General features: G+C 32.7%; 1 pseudogene across 1 annotated transcript in view; it reads left to right on the top strand.

Moving 5' to 3' along the window:
• LOC143231754 (talin-2-like) overlaps positions 1–26,782 on the top strand; it is a 160,729-nt pseudogene that overhangs the window by 109,667 nt on the left and 24,280 nt on the right. The window contains exons 48-54 of the transcript XR_013017160.1: positions 1,244–1,390; positions 6,087–6,256; positions 6,808–6,991; positions 7,369–7,494; positions 11,056–11,172; positions 12,333–12,518; positions 17,361–17,465. The product of XR_013017160.1 is annotated as a talin-2-like (transcript). The remainder of the gene's footprint in view (positions 1–1,243; positions 1,391–6,086; positions 6,257–6,807; positions 6,992–7,368; positions 7,495–11,055; positions 11,173–12,332; positions 12,519–17,360; positions 17,466–26,782) is intronic.

Genomic DNA, 26,782 nt, shown 5'->3' with positions numbered 1-26,782 from the left:
TACACAGTGTTTCTCAATGGTTTTAAGTCTTATACACAGTGTTTCTCAATGGTTTTAAGTCTTATACACAGTGTTTCTCAATGGTTTTAAGTCTTATACACAGTGTTTCTCAATGGTTTTAAGTCTTATACACAGTGTTTCTCAATGGTTTTAAGTCTTATACACAGTGTTTCTCAATGGTTTTAAGTCATATACACAGTTTTTTTTAATGGCTTTGTTTAAGTCTGATATACGATGCTTTCCAATGGTTTTGTGGCCTTTCTTTGTCATCAGTGGTATAAGTATGCTCCCTGGAGGTCAATAGGTTGCCCAAGTCACCCAGACTTGTAACTATAATTATAGGAAGATAAATGTAAGGGGCTCAATTATTTGTTATGTGAGGGATGGGCACCTTTTGTAGCTGTGCCACTTTTCACCATATGCCATTCTTTCTAAAATGTTATGTACCTTTGTTACTGAAATGTCGTCACGTACCTTTGTTACTGAAATGTCGTCACGTACCTTTGTTACTAAAATGTCATCACATACCTTTGTTACTGAAACGTCGACACGTACCTTTGTTACTAAAATGTTATCATTTACCTCTGTTACTGAAATGTCGTCACGTACCTTTGTTACTGAAACGTCGACACGTACCTTTGTTACTAAAATGTTATCATTTACCTCTGTTACTGAAATGTCGTCACGTACCTTTGTTACTGAAACGTCGACACGTACCTTTGTTACTAAAATGTTATCATTTACCTCTGTTACTGAAATGTCGTCACGTACCTCTGTTACTGAAATGTCGTCACGTACTTCTGTTACTAAAATATATTTTATTTTCCACTCTATATTTTTATTTGTCTACTCTTAACTGCAATGCTTTTCTTTATTACCCTTGTTACTAAAATTTCTGTAAATATCCGAAGTGAGAAGGTTCTACTGTTATACCGTTTTTCTCAGAAATTGACATTGAAATAACTTTTCTGTTACCTTTATAGATGTTATGTAAAAATTCTGTTATTTTACTATCACCAAGCATCATGTTTGTATTACTTATTTCAGGTTTTTCTGTCACTGTTGGTTGAAACTGTTCTTCACAACCTAATAAAACCTTCAGCAAAGAGAGTAAGAAAGGTTACCAAGACAAGTATTTAAAGTTTAAAACTTTCTGGAAGTTTGTTGGTTTGTATCTTCACATCGGCTTTAAAAATAATTAACCTAATGATTCTAAAGTGTAATATTTTTATGGGTCTTCCAGGTTGCTAGCCGAATCCGGACTGCTGTGCAGGGCCTCGGATCAGCTTGTATAGAATTGACTAAATCTGCAGGCGATTGTCAAAGTAACCCTTCTGACATCTTCTGTCAGAGAGAGGTGTCCAGAAGTGCAAAAAGTGTTTCTGAAAAAGTAGGTCAATCAGTTCAACATCATTTGAAATAAGTGTTTCATTGCAAAAATGGGAAGGATATTATTAGTTCAATATCAAAACTCTTTTAATATGTTTCCAGGAAATGTTTTAATAAAAATGTAGATCTTCAACTGTCTTACAAATTACATTCTAATTAAATGAAAATGTCAGTTTTATGTGGTTAGTAACAACACTTTGCTAGAACACGTCTATTTCTGCAGTTATTTTTAGTGTTATGAACATTGTATTTCTATTTCATCTAAACATTACATAGATTGACATTGATTATATTTCTATTTCATCTAAACATTACACAGATTGACATTGATTATATTTTTATTTCATCTAAACATTACATAGATTGACATTGATTATATTTCTATTTCATCTAAACATTACATAGATTGACAGTGATTATATTTCTATTTCATCTAAACATTACACAGATTGACATTGATTATATTTTTATTTCATCTAAACATTACATAGATTGACATTGATTATATTTCTATTTCATCTAAACATTACATAGATTGACATTGATTATATTTCTATTTCATCTAAACATTACATAGATTGACATTGATTATATTTCTATTTCATCTAAACATTACATAGATTGACATTGATTATATTTCTATTTCATCTAAACATTACATAGATTGACATTGATTATATTTCTATTTCATCTAAACATTACATAGATTGACATTGATTATATTTCTATTTCATCTAAACATTACATAGATTGACATTGATTATATTTCTATTTCATCTAAACATTACACAGATTGACATTGATTATATTTCTATTTCATCTAAACATTACATAGATTGACAGTGATTATATTTCTATTTCATCTAAACATTACATAGATTGACATTGATTATATTTCTATTTCATCTAAACATTACATAGATTGACATTGATTATATTTCTATTTCATCTAAACATTACATAGATTGACAGTGATTATATTTCTATTTCATCTAAACATTACATAGATTGACATTGATTATATTTCTATTTCATCTAAACATTACATAGATTGACATTGATTATATTTCTATTTCATCTAAACATTACACAGATTGACATTGATTATATTTCTATTTCATCTAAACATTACATAGATTGACATTGATTATATTTCTATTTCATCTAAACATTACATAGATTGACATTGATTATATTTCTATTTCATCTAAACATTACATAGATTGACATTGCAGAAATGTGTGACATCAAATAACAACCATACGAAGCAGTAGTGCTAAACGTGCTTCTTCAGGATTAGTGGAACTTGACTGATTTCTCCAAAAATGTTAAACTTAAATGACAATTTCAATTACATTCACACAGTTATGGCTCAGTTAGACACAAAAATGTAACTTATTTGAAGTTAGTTAGCTAAGGGAAGTAAACACACAATTTCTAAATGAAATTGTGATGTTGTATTTTGTGTAGCAGTTTAGTCATTCAGGATATTTTCATCAATGTATTCAATTTTTAAATGTATTTCCAGTTTTTGTTCAATAAGCATCATCTGGTTGGCATTTTAAGATTAAAATAGATGTGTTTGTTATTTAATTGAATATATGTTTTATTTTTAGAGATTTGAAAGCTAAGCTTCATGTGACATTAGACATGGTCATGTTAAGTGATAAGTTTTAGTAGAACACAATGTGACATTAGGCATGGTCATGTTAAGTGACAAGTTTTATTAGGACACCTTAATGCATGTGACATTAGGCATGGTCATGTTAAGTGATAAGTTTTAGTAGAACACCTTAATGTGACATTAGGCATGGTCATGTTAAGTGATAAGTTTTAGTAGAACACCTTAATGTGACATTAGGCATGGTCATGTTAAGTGATAAGTTTTAGTAGAACACCTTAATGTGACATTAGGCATGGTCATGCTAAGTGACAAGGTTTAGTAGAACACAATGTGACATTAGGCATGGTCATGTTAAGTGACAAGTTTTATTAGGACACCTTAATGCATGTGACATTAGGCATGGTCATGTTAAGTGACAAGTTTTATTAGGACACCTTAATGCATGTGACATTAGGCATGGTCATGTTAAGTGACAAGGTTTAGTAGAACACAATGTGACATTAGGCATGGTCATGTTAAGTGACAAGTTTTATTAGGACACCTTAATGCATGTGACATTAGGCATGGTCATGTTAAGTGATAAGTTTTAGTAGAACACCTTAATGTGACATTAGGCATGGTCATGTTAAGTGATAAGTTTTAGTAGAACACCTTAATGTGACATTAGGCATGGTCATGTTAAGTGACAAGGTTTAGTAGAACACAATGTGACATTAGGCATGGTCATGTTAAGTGACAAGTTTTATTAGGACATCTTAATGCATGTGACATTAGGCATGGTCATGTTAAGTGACAAGGTTTATTAGAACACAATGTGACGTTAGGCATGGTCATGTTAAGTGACAAGTTTTATTAGGACACCTTAATGCATGTGACATTAGGCATGGTCATGTTAAGTGATAAGTTTTAGTAGAACACCTTAATGTGACATTAGGCATGGTCACGTTAAGTGACAAGGTTTAGTAGAACACAATGTGACATTAGGCATGGTCATGTTAAGTGACAAGTTTTATTAGGACACCTTAATGCATGTGACATTAGGCATGGTCATGTTAAGTGATAAGTTTTAGTAGAACACCTTAATGTGACATTAGGCATGGTCACGTTAAGTGACAAGGTTTAGTAGAACACAATGTGACATTAGGCATGGTCATGTTAAGTGACAAGTTTTATTAGGACACCTTAATGCATGTGACATTAGGCATGGTCATGTTAAGTGATAAGTTTTAGTAGAACACCTTAATGTGACATTAGGCATGGTCATGTTAAGTGATAAGTTTTAGTAGAACACATTAATGTGACATTAGGCATGGTCATGTTAAGTGACAAGGTTTAGTAGAACACAATGTGACATTAGGTATGGTCATGTTAAGTGACAAGTTTTATAAGGACACCTTAATGCATGTGACATTAGGCATGGTCATGTTAAGTGACAAGGTTTATTCGAACACAATGTGACATTAGGCATGGTCATGTTAAGTGACAAGTTTTATTAGGACACCTTAATGCATGTGACATTAGGCATGGTCATGTTAAGTGACAAGTTTTATTAGAACACCTTAATGTGACATTAGGCATGGTCATGTTAAATGACAAGTTTTAGTAGAACACCTTAATGTGACATTAGGCATGGTCATGCTAAGTGACAAGGTTTAGTAGAACACAATGTGACATTAGGCATGGTCATGTTAAGTGACAAGTTTTATTAGGACACCTTAATGCATGTGACATTAGGCATGGTCATGTTAAGTGATAAGTTTTAGTAGAACACCTTAATGTGACATTAGGCATGGTCATGCTAAGTGACAAGGTTTAGTAGAACACAATGTGACATTAGGCATGGTCATGTTAAGTGACAAGTTTTATTAGGACACCTTAATGCATGTGACATTAGGCATGGTCATGTTAAGTGATAAGTTTTAGTAGAACACCTTAATGTGACTTTAGGCATGGTCATGTTAAATGACAAGTTTTATTAGAACACCTGTTCATTAAGCAAAATCAAAAACCAGAAAAGTAGTCCTGTATATTAAAGGCCTGGCATGATCTTGTAGTTAGGACACATGACCCGCAGTTTGAGGATTGTGGGTTTGAATCCCTTTATCAAAAAAATGATTGCTCTTTCATCTGTTTCTGGTATTATGATGTTTCAGTCAATCCAACTATTCATTGATGAAAGAGTTGACATTCGGTGGTAATAACTAACTGCCTTCCTTCTATTCAAGAACTAATAAATTAGAGTCAGGTAGTGCAGACAGCCCTTGAGTAGCTTTGTGTTAAGTTCAAACTTATAAATTATTTTAAATTGGCATGATTGTTTCCCACAAATTTTTAGTTTACAAACTTAGTATGTTAGTATAAATGTGTTGTTTTAACAACTTTTTCAGGTTTTTCTTGTCTGTATATCCTGCATGAGAAAATGAGAGTTTCACCTGAGAACTTGACAAGAAGGAACATAAAAACTGTATTCAGAGAAACATAAATGACTAAACTAAAATAGAGTAATATTTTTTTCTGATAGTACTTTAGGTATAGAAATAATGAAATAGAATTACATTCCTTCACATAAAGTTTATTATTGTTTATTTAATCGACATAATATGTTCATTTTGTTGTAACTGGAATCTAGAAATGTAATATTTTGATCCATGTACTGTCTTTGTTTTTAACTGTTAGTCAAAACAAATCTTATATGGTTTTAGATACTGTTTGTTTTATGCTCAGTAGAAATGTCCGTGAATTCTGAGCAAGGAAGTTCGAATCATGAAACGTATGTGTTTTCTACAGTGTATAGGAATTCATCACGCAGCATACATTTATTGAAAATATGTTTTGATGAAATATCTCAGTATTTATTTTTACTGTTTATTTCCAGTTATCCTTGGAAATTAAAGAGTGTTTCAGTCTGACAAGAATTGTTTATGTTTGCCACTTATCTATCTACCTCTTTGTTGAGTGTTTGATAACTATCACTAAAAGAATCATTTCAGCCAGTGGATATTATTAATATGATCTGTACTATTAAGTATGGAGACCTCTGGCTCGGTGAGAGATCAGTTTTTATCTTCTCCAGGTATCTTTTGTGCTAGCTGCTCTTCAGGCTGGTTCCAGAGGAACTCAAGCTTGTATTAATGCAGCCAGCACTGTTAGTGGAATCATTGGAGACCTGGATACCACCATCATGTTTGCTACAGCTGGAACTTTAAATTCAGAAATTGAAGAAGAGTGTTTCTCTGATCATAGGTTAGTTTTGAATTATGTATTACTAACAGTATTATAAACAGTAATATTTAATAGAATTAAAGTATTTTTGTCTCTGTGGATGAGATATTGTAATTCTTTAATTAGTACTGGTTTCCTTTTATCACAATAAATTTTATGTGTAACACTACCATTTTAGATGTGAATGTATTTAAACTTGTGTAAACCACTCTGTTATTCCTGTTTTGTGTATCTACAATATGTCTAAAATATGTGACTTGATTAGCTTTATTTCACCTCTGAGATTTGATAAATATACTAAGTGTTTGTTAAAGAATATCTTTTAATAGGCCCTGAGTAGTTCAGCAATAAGTCTGCAGGCTCACACCACAAAAAAACAACAACCAGGTTTTCATACTCTTGATGGGTACATCATTGACAGCTCATTGTGTAGCTTTGTGCTTGGTAACAAACAAATAATTTTTTACTTATAGTGAGAATCACTAAATATATAAAATAAAAGTAACAGGTTGCTTGTTATTAATTATTATTTCCTTGACACATTACTGAATGAAAGACATTTCTCTGTTTAGAGAAAATATCCTCAAAACTGCAAAGGCTCTGGTTGAAGATACGAAAACTCTAGTCGCTGGGGCAGCTTCTAGCCAAGAACAGTTGGCCGTTGCTGCTCAGAATTCTGTTGCAACTATTGTACAACTCTCTGAAGTTGTCAAACGTGGAGCAGCGTCTCTAGGACCAAACAATTCTGAAGCCCAAGTAATTTGTGTGTTTTGTTAAGACTTGAAGTTTGGTGTGTTATTTTGAAATCGTGAATGAATAATACCAGTTTTGTTTTTTAAAAAGTAAGTTATAAAGTAAATATTGTGTTGAAAATCAGAATAGTAGGAATTTTAAAACTCATCTTGAGTCTTAAACACCATTTAGGTAGTTCCATACTTTTAAAGTTTATATGTTACTTCAGAGAATGCTTGTTTACTTCTGCAAAAAGGTATAAGAACATAAAATCAATAATTATTGAACCTTTAGAGTGGCATTTTAAGTGTATATTATAAAGTAGGATGAAACAAAACATTATCAATATTTTGATTATAGTGTTTAAGTATGATACATAAATTTGGTATCTTTTACCACAGGTTTTGCTTATTAATGCTGTGAAAGATGTTGCCAGTGCTCTAGGTTTTCTTATCCAAGCGACTAAGGCTGCTTCAGGCAAGAGTGTCAATGACCCTGCCATGTTCCATCTGAAAGACTCGGCCAAGGTAGATAAATTGTTTTCTTACTTTTATATGTGTGCTAACAGAGTTCAAGGATTTGTTTTATTGAAATCTTACAAATAAAAACTTCTTTTTTTAAAGATTATTTAATTTTATATATTAAATTTTGGTTCTACATCTAGTGAGAGAATCATTTTTTTTACATAAAGTAGTCTCAAGTTTAGTACTTATATGCAGCATTGTCTGTTAGCACATAAACAAGTCATTTCCAAAATAAATGTTTCCATGCTTTGCTTGGATGTATTGAAAAGGTAACAAGTAAATGTTTTGTGTGTTTGATATTCATCAGTACTTCATAAAAGTAGATGAATACACATCATATGTAAAGTGAAGTATGTGGTTTGTGTTACAGTCTCATGTGCTCACCCATAGCTCCAGAAAATGTATCGTTATTTCTTTTACTTGCTTATTCAGAGTCCATATTGTTTCCAATAAATTTTTCAGTTCATCAATTTAGTTTTCTTCCATTTCGCTCTGGAAGTTTGGTAGCTTGTTACAAATTAAATCTCGACTAGAGAATTTCTAATTCACATATTCTCCTTAGTTTACAGAGTACAGCTTTATAACAGTCTCCCAGAGCTATGGGTTCTTTTGAATCTTTATGCATCTGACTGACTGCCTCAAAAAAAAAAAGTTTGTCTGTGAACAATTTTAGTTTTTTTAAATAGATTGTCTTGGAAAAGTTAGAATTTTTTATGAAGCTTTGCCTACATTTTCTCTATTCTTTGTAATCAATGAAATAGATTTAGTCCATTCCTGAAGTTAAGTTTGTTTTCACTTGTTGTAGTTATTTGTTTTTTATCAATATATATATGTACATGTTTTAACTGAACTTTACCAACAATACCTCTGTTAGTCCATATTTTAACTGAACTTTACCAACAATACCTCAGCTAGTCCACATTTTAACAGAACTTTACCAACAATACCTCAGCTAGTCCACATTTTACCTGAATTGTACCAACAATATCTCAGCTAGTCCATATTTTAACAGAACTTTACCAACAATACCTCTGTTAATCTACATTGTAACTGAACTTTTGCAACAATACCTCTGTTAATCTACATTTTAACTGAACTTTACCAATAATACCTCAGCTAGTCCACATTTTAACTGACCTTTACCAACAATACCTCTGTTAACCTACATTTTAACTGAACTTTACCAACAATACCTCAACTAGTCCACATTTTAACTGAACTTTACCAACAATACCTCAGTTAGTCCACATTTTAACTGAACTTTACCAACAATACCTCAGCTAGTCCATATTTTAACTGAACTTTACCAACAATATCTCTGTTAATCTACATTTTAACTGAACTTTCACAACAATACCTCAGCTGGTTCACATTTTAACTGAACTTTACCAACAATACCTCTGTTAGTCCACATTTTAACTGAACATTACCAACAATACCTCTGTTAATCTACATTTTAACTGAACTTTCACAACAATACCTCTGTTAGTCCACATTTTAACTGAACATTACCAACAATACCTCTGTTAATCTACATTTTAACTGAACTTTCACAACAATACCTCAGCTAGTCCACATTTTAACTGAACTTTACCAGTAGTATCTCTTCTATTCATCACACCAATAAATAAAGTGCTTGTTTATTCATTATGATAAATCACTACATCTGTACATACATGCTATAGGTAATTGAACATCTAGTTTCAGAAGTCTGGCAGCTGAGTGCTGAAATAATTATGGTAGTTTACAGCACATTGGTTGAACATCTAGTTTCAGAAGTCTGGCAGCTGTGTGCTGAAGTAATTATGGTAGTTTACAGCACATTGGTTGAACATCTAGTTTCAGAAGTTGGAGAGTTGTGTGCTTAAATAATGGTGGTAGTTTACTGCACATTGGTTGAACATCTAGTTTCAGAAGTTGGACAGCTGTGTGCTGAAATAATTATGGTAGTTTACAGCACATTGGTTGAACATCTAGTTTGAGAAGTCTGGCAGCTGTGTGCTGAAGTAATTATGGTAGTTTACAGCACATTGGTTGAACATCTAGTTTCAGAAGTCTGGCAGCTGTGTGCTGAAGTAATTATGGTAGTTTACAGCACATTGGTTGAACATCTAATTTCAGAAGTTGGAGAGTTGTGTGCTTAAATAATGGTGGTAGTTTACTGCACATTGGTTGAACATCTAGTTTCAGAATTTGGACAGCTGTGTGCTGAAGTAATGATGGTAGTTTACTGCATGTTTGTAAATCATGTTTTTCGTTGTCTTTATATTCTTATGTTCAAGAATTAAAAACACTGAATAAGATTGGAGTTTCCCAAAGTGGTCAGTATTTAACCATGGCAGTGGAGGAGATTGTACATGGGGTGAATAAAGCCTTTCCAGTCAGTAGAAGGTCAAAAATAGCCCCTATTCACTCTCTTGTTAAAGCCCATCAGGTCTGTCTATCTCATTAGAGAAAATTAAAACCTCATTCATTTTTATATTTCCTAACAACTATATTATAATGGTTAAAGTTTTTATGTATTGAAGTTTCGTTTATAATTTATATTCTAAGAATGCTGAGGATTAGTGGTAACTTCATGTTGAGTCAATAACTTTAAATGGTTTGGGAAATCCTGAACCAGATGGTATTATCTTCAATAAAAAATGGTTTGTTGTAAAAATGGTGTGAGAAAAGGAGAGCTGGATGAGCTATACAATGTGAATTTTGCTTAAAGCTCTGTGTACACATTTGTTTCTGTTTGTATATTGTTGGCCTTATGCACAAGTAAGATGTCTCACAGTAGTGAGTTGTAAACAGTGTTTAGAATGTGTTTTGTATCTCATAAAAATAAAATGCTAAAAAAATTATTGTTAAGCCTAATCTGTTATTCAATTTACCACCTGTCACCTACTTATTGGACTGTTTTAAACAGTTGATTGTTGGATAATTTAAAAATATAAATAAGTACTGTCAGTGTTGTACATTTTTGAAATTCCTACTTATATACAGATTCACTGTGTGAGTAAAAGACATTTTAAAGAATCATACATATGTATATGATATTTAATCCCTCGAACCTAATTTAAGTATATTTCTTTGTTTGGTACTTTATGACAGTAATAATGTTAGACTTTAGTGTAAAGGAATAAATATGTTATGGTTGTTAGGTTTCTGTAACTTTACCTTGCTGGTAATAGTAACAAATATATTCTGGCTGTTACGTTTCTGTAACTTCATCTATTGGTAGTAGTAACAAATATATTCTGTCTGTTAGGTTTCTCTAACTTTTCTTCACTGGTAATGGTAACAATATTGTGTTTTGGCTGTTAAATTTTTATAACTTCTCCCCACAGGTAATGGTAACAATATTGTGTTTTGGCTGTTAAATTTTTATAACTTCTCCCCACAGGTAATGGTAACAATATTGTGTTTTGGCTGTTAAATTTTTATAACTTCTCCCCACAGGTAATGGGAACAAATGTTGTGTTCTTACTGTTAAGTTTTTATGACTTTGCCCCACAAGTGATGGTAGCAAATGTTGTGTTCTTGCTGTTACGTTTTTATAACTTCTTCTCCCCACAGGTGATGGTAACAAATGTGACATCTTTACTGAAGACAGTTAAGTCGGTAGAAGATGAACACACTCGAGGAACCAGAGCATTGGAATCAACCATTGAAATAATTGGCCAGGAAATCAGAGTATGTGATGCTGTACTATTTATTATTTTCACAATTAATTAAACCATCTATTGTTCTAAATTAATTGTGTATTTGTTTCGTATTTTCAATGCGATTTTTATGCTAGGTAGTTTCTGATTTGCTCATAAACAACCCATTTCAAATTAATTTTTATTATACGCATTTTTCCTAAATAATAAAGAGGTTGTTTTTTTATAATTTGCATTCTGTGTATTTTATGAAAATGTGTTCCATTTCTTTTTTACTTTTAAATAATAAGCAATGGTGAATAAAAACAATTCTATTCATGTGTAATAAAATTTGTTGTTTGTTTTTGTGCTTGTCACAACGACTGATTGTTCGTTGTATGTAATTTAATTTCTAAAACTACAATATTTTCAAATTTCTTGATTCTTCTAAAAGTAAAAACTTACATATAATGTTTTTAAAGCATTTTATTTTCAGGCTGTAAAGAGACATATTTAGTTTTTGTGTTTGCAGTACTTGTTCTGAAATTAATGCTGAAAATACTGCCAACTGCCGTATTATTTGTTTGAAAGTTATACAGTTTTGTTGTGGGAAAGAGATATGTTTTTACTAATTTAATATTTTACTACATATATATTGATTTTAGATGCTACCAGCAACAACGGTAAATGTAACTAAATTAATATCCTATGTTAAAATATATTTAAATTCAGCACCATATTCTGTAGTTGTTACCAGGATAAACTGATACGTACTAAAGTGAAATGAAAGTGTGTGTGTATGTTGTTGGATGATGATAATGAAACTCTATATTAAACTTAAAAAATGGAATAGTTTTAGAAGAATGTAGTCATTTCTTGTAAGATTTCACTTTTCTTTTTAGCAAATAATATATTTTATATAACTGATATAAAAGCTATAATCTTTACTGAATTATAATATTAGAAACTAATATTGTTCAAGTTACAGTAAAAAAATATATCATTATGAGCTGACAAATTTCCTACAGTCTTAAATAAAAAGACAACTGTGGTGTACCTGCCTTTCTTGTTCTACAAAATAAGGGAATTTTTAACAATCTTCTGTTCACGAAGTAAGGCTGTTTGTTGCATTTCTAATTCTAGTTACTTCTTTTAATTGGATATAACAACTCTTTATGAATATTATTTTCAAATATTGACTTTGACTTGCAGACTTACGACGTGCCTAATGTTCCCACTAAAAAAGCCACTCCAGAAGAACTTGTTCGAGTTACCAAACCTGTTACGCTGGCAACAGCGAAAGCAGTTGCTGCAGGAAATAGTGGGAAACAGGATGAAGTAATTGTTGCTGCAAATATGGGAAGAAAGGCTCTGTTTGATCTGTTGACAGTATCGAAGGTGTGTTGTAGTTGGAGGGAAATTTTAATAATTGTGTGGTATGGAATACAACTGATGTATGAAAACATAACCTATATTTGAAAACATCATTTGGCTTGTTTTAATGTCTAGATATTTATGATACACCAAGTAGCTTGTTTTACTGTCTAGATGTTTATGATACACCATGTAGCTTGTTTTACTGTCTAGATGTTTATGATACACCATGTAGCTTGTTTTACTGTCTAGATGTTTATGATACACCATGTAGCTTGTTTTACTGTCTAGATGTTTATGATACACCATGTAGCTTGTTTTTTACTGTCTAGATGTTTATGATACACCATGTAGCTTGTTTTACTGTCTAGATGTTTATGATACACCATGTAGCTTGTTTTACTGTCTAGATGTTTATGATACACCATGTAGCTTGTTTTACTGTCTAGATGTTTATGATACACCATGTAGCTTGTTTTACTGTCTAGATATTTATGATACACCAAGTAGCTTGTTTTACTGTCTAGATGTTTATGATACACCAAGTAGCTTGTTTTACTGTCTAGATGTTTATGATACACCATGTAGCTTGTTTTACTGTCTAGATATTTATGATACACCAAGTAGCTTGTTTTACTGTCTAGATGTTTATGATACACCATGTAGCTTGTTTTACTGTCTAGATGTTTATACTGTCTAGATGTTTATGATACACCATGTAGCTTGTTTTACTGTCTAGATGTTTATGATACACCATGTAGCTTGTTTTACTGTCTAGATGTTTATGATACACCATGTAGCTTGTTTTACTGTCTAGATGTTTATGATAGCTTGTTTTACTGTCTGATGTTTATGATACACCATGTAGCTTGTTTTACTGTCTAGATGTTTATGATACACCATGTAGCTTGTTTTACTGTCTAGATGTTCATGATACACCATGTAGCTTGTTTTACTGTCTAGATGTTTATGATACACCATGTAGCTTGTTTTACTGTCTAGATGTTTATGATACACCATGTAGCTTGTTTTACTGTCTAGATGTTTATGATACACCATGTAGCTTGTTTTACTGTCTAGATGTTTATGATACACCATGTAGCTTGTTTTACTGTCTAGATGTTCATGATACACCAGCTTGTATGCTTGTTTTACTGTCTAGATGTTTATGATACACCATGTAGCTTGTTTTACTGTCTAGATGTTTATGATACACCATGTAGCTTGTTTTACTGTCTAGATGTTTATGATACACCATGTAGCTTGTTTTACTGTCTAGATGTTCATGATTAGCTTGTTTTACTGTCTAGATGTTTATGATACACCATGTAGCTTGTTTTACTGTCTAGATGTTTATGATACACCATGTAGCTTGTTTTACTGTCTAGATGTTTATGATACACCATGTAGCTTGTTTTACTGTCTAGATGTTTATACATGTCTAGATGTTTATGATACACCATGTAGCTTGTTTTACTGTCTAGATGTTTATGATACACCATGTAGCTTGTTTTACTGTCTAGATATTTATGATACACCATGTAGCTTGTTTTACTGTCTAGATGTTTATGATACACCATGTAGCTTGTTTTACTGTCTAGATGTTCATGATACACCATGTAGCTTGTTTTACTGTCTAGATGTTTATGATACACCATGTAGCTTGTTTTACTGTCTAGATGTTTATGATACACCATGTAGCTTGTACTGTAGCTTGTTTTACTGTCTAGATGTTTATGATACACCATGTAGCTTGTTTTACTGTCTAGATGTTTATGATACACCATGTAGCTTGTTTTACTGTCTAGATGTTTATGATACACCATGTAGCTTGTTTTACTGTCTAGATGTTACACCATGATACTGTCTAGATGTTTATGATACACCATGTAGCTTGTTTTACTGTCTAGATGTTCATGATACACCATGTAGCTTGTTTTACTGTCTAGATGTTTATGATACACCATGTAGCTTGTTTTACTGTCTAGATGTTTATGATACACCGTGTAGCTTGTTTTAATGTCTAGATGTTTATGATACACCATGTAGCTTGTTTTACTGTCTAGATGTTTATGATACACCATGTAGCTTGTTTTACTGTCTAGATGTTTATGATACACCATGTAGCTTGTTTTACTGTCTAGATGTTTATACTGTCTAGATGTTTATGATACACCATGTAGCTTGTTTTACTGTCTAGATGTTTATGATACACCATGTAGCTTGTTTTACTGTCTAGATGTTTATGACACACCATGTACCATGTAGCTAGATGTTTATACTGTCTAGATGTTTATGATACACCATGTAGCTTGTTTTACTGTCTAGATGTTTATGATACACCATGTAGCTTGTTTTACTGTCTAGATGTTCATGATACACCATGTAGCTTGTTTTACTGTCTAGATGTTTATACTGTCTAGATGTTTATGATACACCATGTAGCTTGTTTTACTGTCTAGATGTTTATGATACACCATGTAGCTTGTTTTACTGTCTAGATGTTTATGATACACCATGTAGCTTGTTTTACTGTCTAGATCTAGATGTTTATGATACACCATGTAGCTTGTTTTACTGTCTAGATGTTCATGATACACCATGTAGCTTGTTTTACTGTCTAGATGTTTATACTGTCTAGATGTTTATGATACACCATGTAGCTTGTTTTACTGTCTAGATGTTTATGATACACCATGTAGCTTGTTTTACTGTCTAGATGTTTATACTGTCTAGATGTTTATGATACACCATGTAGCTTGTTTTACTGTCTAGATGTTTATGATACACCATGTAGCTTGTTTTACTGTCTAGATGTTTATGATACACCATGTAGCTTGTTTTACTGTCTGTCTAGATGTTTATACTGTCTAGATGTTTATGATACACCATGTAGCTTGTTTTACTGTCTAGATATTTATGATACACCATGTTTAGATACACCTTGTTTTACTGTCTAGATGTTTATGATACACCATGTAGTCTTGTTTTACTGTCTAGATGTTTATGATACACCATGTAGCTTGTTTTACTGTCTAGATGTTTATGATACACCATGTAGCTTGTTTTACTGTCTAGATGTTTATGATACACCATGTAGCTTGTTTTACTGTCTAGATGTTTATGATACCATGTAGCTTGTTTTACTGTCTAGATGTTTATGATACACCATGTAGCTTGTTTTACTGTCTAGATGTTTATGTACACCATGTAGCTTGTTTTACTGTCTAGATGTTTATGATACACCATGTAGCTTGTTTTACTGTCTAGATGTTTATGATACACCATGTAGCTTGTTTTACTGTCTAGATGTTTATGATACACCATGTAGCTTGTTTTACTGTCTAGATGTTTATGATACACCATGTAGCTTGTTTTACTGTCTAGATGTTTATGATACACCATGTAGCTTGTTTTACTGTCTAGATGTTTATGATACACCATGTAGCTTGTTTTACTGTCTAGATGTTTATGATACACCATGTAGCTTGTTTTACTGTCTAGATGTTTATGATACACCATGTAGCTTGTTTTACTGTCTAGATGTTTATGATACACCATGTAGCTTGTTTTACTGTCTAGATGTTTTACTGTCTAGATGTTTATGATACACCATGTAGCTTACCATGTACTGTCTAGATGTACTGTCTAGATGTTTATGATACACCATGTAGCTAGATGTTTACTGTCTAGATGTTTATGATACATGTAGCTTGTTTTACTGTCTAGATGTTTATGATACACCATGTAGCTTGTTTTACTGTCTAGATGTTTATGATACACCATGTAGCTTGTTTTACTGTCTAGATGTTTATGATACACCATGTAGCTTGTTTTACTGTCTAGATGTTTATGATACACCATGTAGCTTGTTTTACTGTCTAGATGTTTATGATACACCATGTAGCTTGTTTTACTGTCTAGATGTTTATGATACACCATGTAGCTTGTTTTACTGTCTAGATGTTTATGATACACCATGTAGCTTGTTTTACTGTCTAGATGTTTATGATACACCATGTAGCTTGTTTTACTGTCTAGATGTTTATACTGTCTAGATGTTTATGATACACCATGTAGCTTGTTTTACTGTCTAGATGTTTATGATACACCATGTAGCTTGTTTTACTGTCTAGATGTTTATGATACACCATGTAGCTTGTTTTACTGTATAAATGTTCATAATATATCATATGGTTCCTGATAATGTGTAGAGATCTATGATAAATCATATGGTTTATGTTAATGTGTAGAGATCTATGATAAATCATATGGTTCCTGATAATGTGTAGAGATCTATGATAAATCATATGGTTTATGTTAATGTGTAGAGATCTATGATAAATCATATGGTTCCTGATAATGTGTAGAGATCTATGATAAATCATATGGTTTATGTTAATGTGTAGAGATCTGTGATACATCATGTGGTGTATGTTAATGTGTAGAGATCTATGATAAATCATATGGTTTATGTTAATGTGTAGAGATCTATGATAAATCATATGGTTTATGTTAATGTGTAGAGATCTATGATAAATCATATGGTTCCTGATAATGTGTAGAGATCTATGATAAATCATATGGTTTATGTTAATGTGTAGAGATCTGTGATACATCATGTGGTGTATGTTAATGTGTAGAGATCTGTAACACATCATGTGGCTTGTTTTAATGTGTAGAGATGTTATAATACTTTATGTGGCTTATGTTTGGTCAGACTATTCATTCTTCTTACTATGAGTAATAGAAAATTCACGATCTTTGGTCTTTTTAGCACAGAAAATAAAGTAAGAAATTGTCAGCTACATGTTTTATTGTAGTTGTATCTTATTATGGTCAGGTTATTGTTATTTTGTCTTACAGATGGCAGCTTACACAGCAGAAAGTCAAGATGTCAGAATACAAATCATAGAATCAAGCCGTAACTGTGCTCTAAGTTACAGAGAACTGTTGATGTCAGTTCATAATGTTAGTATTTTGTTTATTGTCACTGTTTAATTAACATATTTCTTATTAAGCTTTGTTAATAATATATTCTCAGTGTTTATAAAAATTACATTTTAACTTTTTTAGTTTATATATATTTTTTAAGCATTGCTGATGTAAAATAGAAATTAACGAGTGATATGTACACTTAAACTCACCCTTATTTTGTGTAAATATATTTCTTAATTCTTGGTTACAGTTTCACTTTAACCTATTAGAGTCCTTACTAATTGAAAGACAAGTCAGACTGTAGTTATTATAAAAGCTTCTGGTCAAAAGTAAGTTAACAGTAGATCTCAAACAAAAATTATAAAAATATAACAAATTATTTAAGACATAATTATGTATAACAATCTCACTAAGAGTATCTGATGTCATTAATCGATATACCACAGAACAAAACCCCTACAATGATTAGAGTACGTCAATTGTGACAGATATTTCAGTTCAGAGAATTAATTAAACATTATTTGGATAATTTTTTCATGCTAACATTATTCAAAATAAAGTTTACCAGGGTGTGGAGTTTAAAACACTTGGGTCAGTTGTTTGTACTTTAATGAACAAGTTAGTTGACAAGTAAAAGTTACAAACTTGGCGTTACATTGTCCGAAATAAAATAGCATGCCAGAAAGCTCATTAGGTTATAGAATATCATGATTTTATGGAGGAACTTCATGAGCATAACCTGACATTTTTTTTCCTTCATCGTACTTCAGCCATGGATGACCACTTTGCCAAGTACATTCTTTTGCATTTGTTTTGATTATATTTGAGTTGGCCTTTCTTTCTAAAGAATTTGTGCCCACTATGTAATGATCACTTGTCTTTGATACAAAATCTCCTATAAATGCTTATATGTGAATTTGTTTACATATAAATGAAAGACACTACCTATACAGTATTGTATATGAACTGAAAATATATAATCATAAATGTTATAACATTCGCATATGATATTCTGCACCTGTAAATTAAAATAATATAGCACTGTATTTTATTGTAACACTCGCCTATTAATGATGAAAATGAAGACCCTTCATTGATGAAGGGAAGACTTATGGTGATGATGAATGTAGATATGAAGACTGAGGTGTCAGTTAAAGTCTCCAATGAAGCACATGTAGATCTTGATGTGACTGGATGAAAAGGCATAACATTAGTTGACTTTAGCTTCAAAGAGTTGGTAACTTTTGACTGTTTGGCTTTCATGCACACATCTTTCAAAATTCCTCTGTAGGGTGCTAGAACATCATTAAGCCCTCTTTTAAATTTAATGAGTTTCCATTTTGGAATCCAAGTTTACAGCTCATCTGCCTTCCATAGGAAATTGAACACAGCCTTTGCTATGAAGATGACTTCATCAGATTCTTTGTCTTCATCACTGTCAGCACTTCAAGTTCTTCATTGTTGGTTCTTACTCATGAGATTCTCAACCACCTACTGATCCCTCATATCACTGAACCCCTCACCTGTGATGTCTTCAGCAAGTTTCACAGTACTGGCAAGTTCCTTCTCAACCATTGGAAAACCCTTAAAATAGTTAACAACTTCAAGCTAAAGATGATGCTAGTATGCATTTATTGTGAGGTCGTTCACCTCCTTCCATGACATTCTTGTGATATTGATACAGTCCTTAATGTTATATACTTTTCAAAACTTGATTCATTTTTTGAAAACACTGGAGTAAGCAGTCTGTAGACATTCCTTGTGTAATAAGTCACAAATGTCTTTCTGGTCCATCAGGATGGATATGGTGTTGAGAGCTAAGAATATTATTTCCATGTTAGGATGACTGAATTGTTGTGTTTTGGGGACATACGATGACAGTAGCATTATACAAAACTGGAAGAACCCAAGGTTATTCTTCACCAAGTATTCATTAACCTTGTGCAAAAAATTATTTTGCAGCCAGTTGTTTGTCTTTGTTACCCATCCTTTCTCTTGGAACATTAAACAACAGGCAAATGTTGCTCATTCTTGTGTTTTAATGCGTGAGGATTTGCAGAGTGATACACAAACATATGCTTGCTTTTAAAGTCACCCGATAAATTCCCACAAGAAAAGCAAAGTGAGCCTATCCTTAAAGATCTTAAACCTGGATTCTACCTTCTGCTCCTTGCTGATGTATATCCTGTTGCCCATCTTCATATATGAGAATCCTGTCTCATTTGCATTAAACACCTATTTAGGGACATATCCTTTTTCCTTAATGAATTCAAAGAACCATGGCTGGAACCATACAGCTGACCCAGCTTCATCGTGTCGATTCACATTATGCAGGTTGAACTGTTGCTTAAATTTGACAAACCAACCTACACTTGCCTGAAATTCACTGTCATTTGCAGCACTTCCACTTCAGTGAAAACTATCCATTCATACTAACTGTCACAACTGTGATACCAACAACAGAGCCCTTCTTTGTTCACTGATCCACATATTCAATAATTTCTCCAATTTTTAATGAATGGATTCATCCAAGGCACTTGAGAAACCTCAGCGCTTGTAAGGGCAGACAACACTTGCACGGATTTTCTCTAATTGTACATATGGAAGACTCATTCACACAACTTTCCCAGCCTATGCATATTACCCTCATCCTATTTTGTAACTTATCAAGGACATGAATGTTCTCAGCTATTGTCATAACTTTGAGGCTTTTTTCTTGTTTCACCAATACTTGGAAATGAAACACAAATCATCTTCATTCTGCTACAAAAAGCAGTAACAATGGCAAACATCAGTTGACTACATGACACTGAACTTAGACTGATCACCTAGTCACTAGGCAAGCTGGATGTTGTTTATTTATATCCTTATCGGTATCCTTTATGTCACATCACAAAGTTTTAGTGCCTGACATTCAAACTTTTATGAAAGTACTTTATGTTTTACTAACTAGTATAGCATAAAGTCTTAGCAGATAATCCATACTGTAATAGTATATAACTTTTCAGTTCTTAATTCTGTAATGTAATATTTAAAATAATCCTTAATTTCTCACAGTTTTACACATTTTCTCTGGATATTTCCTATTCTCAATTCAGAGGCGTAGCTAGGGTTTTCAGCGCCTGGGGACAAAGCCAGTTTTCGCTCCCCCTCGTGACAAAATATAAACCATAATTCCTATTTATGTAACATTAATTTGGTGCCCCCCCAACCCGATGCTGCGCCCGGGGACAGATGTACCCCCTTGCCCTCCTAGCTACGCCACTGTCTCTATTGTATCCACCTTCAGTCCCTCAAGTTACAATAAAAGGTGAATTACTCACTATAAAATCTACTTACTATAAAATCATAATTATTCAAACAAACCATCATTTTTATAGCCTTCAATTTTGTTTGGTTAAAAAACTATTAAATAGGAAATCAGACTCATCCTTCCACTCAGACTCATCCTTCCACTCAGACTCATCCTTCCACTCAGACGCATCCTTCCACTCAGACTCATCCTTCCACTCAGACTCATCCTTCCACTCAGACTCATCCTTCCACTCAGACTCATCCTTCCACTCAGACTCATCCTTCCACTCAGACTCATTCTTCTACACTCAGACTTCATCCTTCCACTCAGACTCATTCTTCTACTCAGACTCATTCTTCCACTTCAGACTCATATTCTTCCACTTCAGACGCATTCTTCCACTCAGACTTCATTCTTCTACTCAGACTTCATTCTTCTACTTAGACTCATTCTTCTACTCAGATTCATCCTTCCACTCAGACTTCATTCTTCTACTCAGACTCATTCTTCCACTCAGACGTCATTCTTCCACTCAGACTCATCCTTCTTCTTCAGACTCATTCTTCTAATCAGACTCATTCTTCCACTCAGATTTCATTCTTCCAATTCAGACTCATTCTTCTACTTAGATTCATCTTTTCTTCTACTTAGAGGCATTCTTCTACTTCAGATTTATTTCTTCCACTTAGACTTCATTCTTCCACTTCAGATTTCATTCTTCTACTCAGACTCATTCTTCTACTTAGACTCATTCTTCCAATTAGATTTCATTCTTCTACTTCAGATTTCATTCTTCTACTTAGACTTATTCTATTCTCAGATTTCATTCTTCTACTTAGACTCATTCTTCTAATCAGATTTCATTCTTCTACTCAGATTCATTCTTCTACTTCAGACTCATTCTTCTACTTAGACTTCATTCTTCCTACTCAGATTTCATTCTTCTACTTCAGATTTCATTCTTCTACTTAGATTTCATTCTTCTACTCAGATTTCATTCTTCTACTTCAGACTCATCTTCTTCACTTAGATCATATCTTCTACTTAGACTCATTCCTTCTACTCAGACTCATTCTTCTAATCAGATTCATTCTTCTACTCAGATTTCATTCTTCTACTTAGATTCATTCTTCTACTCAGACTCATTCTTCCACTCAGACTCATTCTTCTACTTAGATTTATTCTTCCACTCAGATTTCATTCTTCTACTTAGATTCTTCCACTTAGACTTCATTCTTCCACTCAGACTCATTCTTTCTACTTAGATTCAGACTCATTCTTCTAATCAGATTTCATTCTTCACTTAGATTCATTCTTCTACTTCAGATTTCATTCTTCTACTTCAGATGCATTCTTCCACTCAGATGCATTCTTCTACTCAGACTCATTCTTCTACTCAGACTCATTCTTCTACTCAGATTTCATTCTTCTACTTAGATTTTATTCTTCTACTTAGATTTCATTCTTCTACTTAGATTCATTCTTCCACTCAGATTCATTCTTCTACTCAGACTCATTCTTCTACTTAGATTTCATTCTTCTACTCAGATTTCATTCTTCTACTTCAGATTCATCATTCTACTCAGATTCATCTTTCTACTTAGATTTATTCTTCCACTAGACTCATTCTTCTACTTAGATTTCATTCTTCTACTCAGATTTCATTCTTCAATTAGACTCATTCTTCTACTTAGACTCATCCTTCCAATTAGATTCATTCTTCCACTCAGATTTCATTCTTCTACTCAGACTCATTCTTACTTCAGATTTATTCTTCTACTCAGACTCATTCTTCTACTCAGATTCATTCTTCTACTCAGATTTCATCCTTCTACTCAGATTTCATTCTACTTCCACTCAGACTCATTCTTCTACTCAGATTTCATTCTTCACTCAGATTTCATTCTTCCACTAGATTTCATTCTTCCACTCAGATTCATTCTTCTACTCAGATTCATTCTTCTACTCAGACTCATCCTTCTACTCAGATTTCATTCTTCTACTCAGACTCATTCTTCCACTCAGACTCATTCCTTCTACTTCAGATTTCATTCTTCTACTTCAGATGCATTCTTCTACTTCAGACTCATTCTTCTACTCAGATGCATTCTTCCACTCAGATGCATTCTTCCACTCAGATTTCATTCTTCCACTTAGACTCATCCTTCCACTTAGACATTCATTCTTCCACTCAGATCATTCATACTAGACTTCATTCTTACTTCAGACTTCATTCTTCCACTCAGAGATCATCCTTCCACTCAGGCGCATTCTTCTACTCAGATGCATTCTTCACTCAGATTCATTCTTCCACTCAGATTCATTCTTCTACTTAGACTTCATTCTTCTACTCAGACTTCATTCTTCTACTCAGACTCATTCTTCTAATCAGACTTCATCCTTCCACTCAGACTCATCCTTCCACTCAGATTTCATTCTTCTACTTCACTCATCCTTCCACTCAGACTCATCCTTCCACTTCAGACTCATCCTTCCACTCAGACTCATCCTTCCACTCAGACTCATCCTTCCACTCAGACTCATCCTTCCACTCAGACTCATCCTTCCACTCAGACTCATCCTTCCACTCAGACTCATCCTTCCACTCAGACTCATCCTTCCACTCAGACTCATCCTTCCACTCAGACGCATCCTTCCACATCCTCTCTTTCAGGATTTGTTAATATTATGTTTAATTATATTTCATCTATAACAAATAGAAAATCGTTGTTTGCATCTGTTAAATAATGCAGTATATTACATTGTGTTCTGAACAGATGTCAGTTTCACTTATAAAACACAACTTATTTCCTTGGAAATAGTAACAACTAGTTTGAATATGATGGCTCTTGTCACATATTAAGAAATCTAGGATAGTTTTGAGAATTGGTGGAAATTTCTTATGTTTTGCTTGTTGTTAGTCTATGTTCTTTAGTGCATTATTTAATTATAAATAGATGTATATACTGTGAGAAGTTTAAGGCTCCTTAGGATGAATGAATAAATTTTCATGTCACAATTTGGAAGTCATTTTAGAAAGAAAAAAATGATGATTTAGATTTCTTTTTGGTGTTTATGATGTCAAAGTAATTGATCTAATATAAAGATAGTGTAGAATAAATGACAGATAAAATGTAAAGTTGAACTATATCTTAGAGGTTTTATGGATTACAGAAATGAAATTTTTTTGAAATGAAAGAAGTATATTTAATGTTAACTTGAAAATCAGGACTTTGCATGTGGACTATTCAAAACAAATATTCAACATAGTAGCGAACAAATCTTTATTTTAGTTTATTAAAAATACTTCACTGAAAAATGTGACTTTTTTGTGTGTGAAAGACTTATGATGTTAAGTGAAAAAGTGAATATCTTGTGAAGATATGCACACAATATTGAAAGTTGAAAGTATTTGATCTAAAGACTTTAAACAAGTACAGAAGTAAAGGTGCATTTGGTCAAATTGACTGAATCTGTGTTGAGGTGGTTATAACGATCCACATCGCTGATGTGTTTGTGTGTTGGGGAACCTTGCATAATTGAACTTTCAGTGTTAAGCGGATAATTAGTGCCTTTTATTTTTGCATTTATAAGCAAATCCATGCTGGAAGAACCTGTATAGTAGGAGGGTTTACTGTGTGTATTCCTGAACATTCAGTGATGTAATGCCATTGTGGGAGAACTTATAGCTGGAAGATTAAAGAAAGCTTGTGTAAAGAAAAATATTTAATGGGCAAGATTAGTGAGCAATGTTGAGCCAAGTAACATATGAATATTCTCCATGGACGGACTCCAAAACCACACTCCAAACCATCTGGAGCAATACCTTCATTCTTGAATTGAAGGCTAAAGTTATAAAAGATACCTTCTGTAATGAAGCCAGAGGTATATTGTAGTATCAGAAATAAAAGTCAGGTGTATATCATAGTACCAATAGTAAAGAAGGGTTATAATGAAGCCAGAAGTATATCATAATACCAATAATAAAGAAGGACTGTAATAAAGTCAGGTGTATATTGTGCTACCAAGAGTAAAGAAAGATATTGAGCTCATATTTCTCGACCTTTTAGACACACCATGAAAGTAATGGCTGTTTTTATGAAATGTAACTGGAATAACATAAACTCATTTGAGCGTCATACATAACAAGTCAGTTTATCTGTTGGACTTGGGTTCTTTTAATCTTCTTAAATGTTGTCATGGAAGCTTACAGCTGTGTATAATGAACACTTTGGATAGCATGCCAAGATTCATCATCTAAGAATGGCTTTACTATTCTAAATCCACTTACAGTGGAGAAGCTTTGGAAAGTTTGTTGAGGTACTTGCTATGAGAATGGATTTACTGTTTTAAATCCGTGTATAGTGGAACATTTTTAGAAAGTTTGTTGAGATACTTGCTATGAGAATGGATTTACTGTTTTAAATCCATGTATAGTGAAACATTTTTGGAAAGTTTGTTGAGGTACTTGCTATGAGAATGGATTTACTGTTTTAAATCCGTGTATAGTGGAACATTTTTAGAAAGTTTGTTGAGATGCTTGCTATGAGAATGGATTTACTGTTTTAAATCCGTGTATAGTGGAACATTTTTAGAAAGTTTGTTGAGATGCTTGCTATGAGAATGGATTTACTGTTTTAAATCCATGTATAGTGGAACATTTTTAGAAAGTTTGTTGAGATAATTGCTATGAGAATGGATTTACTGTTTTAAATCCATGTATAGTGAAACATTTTTGGAAAGTTTGTTGAGGTACTTGCTATGAGAATGGATTTACTGTTTTAAATCCATGTATAGTGGAACATTTTTAGAAAGTTTGTTGAGATACTTGCTATGAGAATGGATTTACTGTTTTAAATCCATGTATAGTGGAACATTTTTAGAAAGTTTGTTGAGATACTTGCTATGAGAATGGATTTACTGTTTTAAATCCACGTATAGTGGAACATTTTTGGAAAGTTTGTTGAGATACTTGCTATGAGAATGGATTTACTGTTTTAAATCCATGTATAGTGGAACATTTTTAGAAAGTTTGTTGAGGTACTTGCTATGAGAATGGATTTACTGTTTTAAATCCATGTATAGTGGAACATTTTTGGAAAGTTTGTTGAGATACTTGCTATGAGAATGGATTTACTGTTTTAAATCCACGTATAGTGGAACATTTTTGGAAAGTTTGTTGAGATACTTGCTATGAGAATGGATTTACTGTTTTAAATCCATGTATAGTGGAACATTTTTAGAAAGTTTGTTGAGGTACTTGCTATGAGAATGGATTTACTGTTTTAAATCCATGTATAGTGGAACATTTTTGGAAAGTTTGTTGAGATACTTGCTATGAGAATGGATTTACTGTTTTAAATCCACGATAGTGAAACATTTTGGAAAGTTTGTTGAGATACTTGCTATGAGAATGGATTTACTGTTTTAAATCCACGTATAGTGGAACATTTTTGGAAAGTTTGTTGAGGTACTTGCTATGAGAATGGATTTACTGTTTTAAATCCACGTATAGTGGAACATTTTTAGAAAGTTTGTTGAGATACTTGCTATGAGAATGGATTTACTGTTTTAAATCCATGTATAGTGAAACATTTTTGGAAAGTTTGTTGAGGTACTTGCTATGAGAATGGATTTACTGTTTTAAATCCACGTATAGTGGAACATTTTTGGAAAGTTTGTTGAGATACTTGCTATGAGAATGGATTTACTGTTTTAAATCCACGTATAGTGGAACATTTTGGAAAGTTTGTTGAGATACTTGCTATGAGAATGGATTTACTGTTTTAAATCCACGTATAGTGGAACATTTTTGGAAAGTTTGTTGAGATACTTGCTATGAGAATGGATTTACTGTTTTAAATCCACGTATAGTGGAACATTTTTGGAAAGTTTGTTGAGATACTTGCTATGAGAATGGATTTACTGTTTTAAATCCACATATAGTGGAACATTTTTGGAAAGTTTGTTGAGATACTTGCTCTGAGAATGGATTTACTGTTTTAAATCCACGTATAGTGGAACATTTTTGGAAAGTTTGTTGAGATACTTGCTA

This window comes from Tachypleus tridentatus, chromosome 11 (assembly GCF_004210375.1).
Source record: "Tachypleus tridentatus isolate NWPU-2018 chromosome 11, ASM421037v1, whole genome shotgun sequence".
Lineage (NCBI taxonomy): Eukaryota > Metazoa > Arthropoda > Merostomata > Xiphosura > Limulidae > Tachypleus > Tachypleus tridentatus.
The sequence above is the reverse complement of the archived record's forward strand: the minus strand, read 5'-3'. Positions and strand labels throughout refer to the sequence as shown.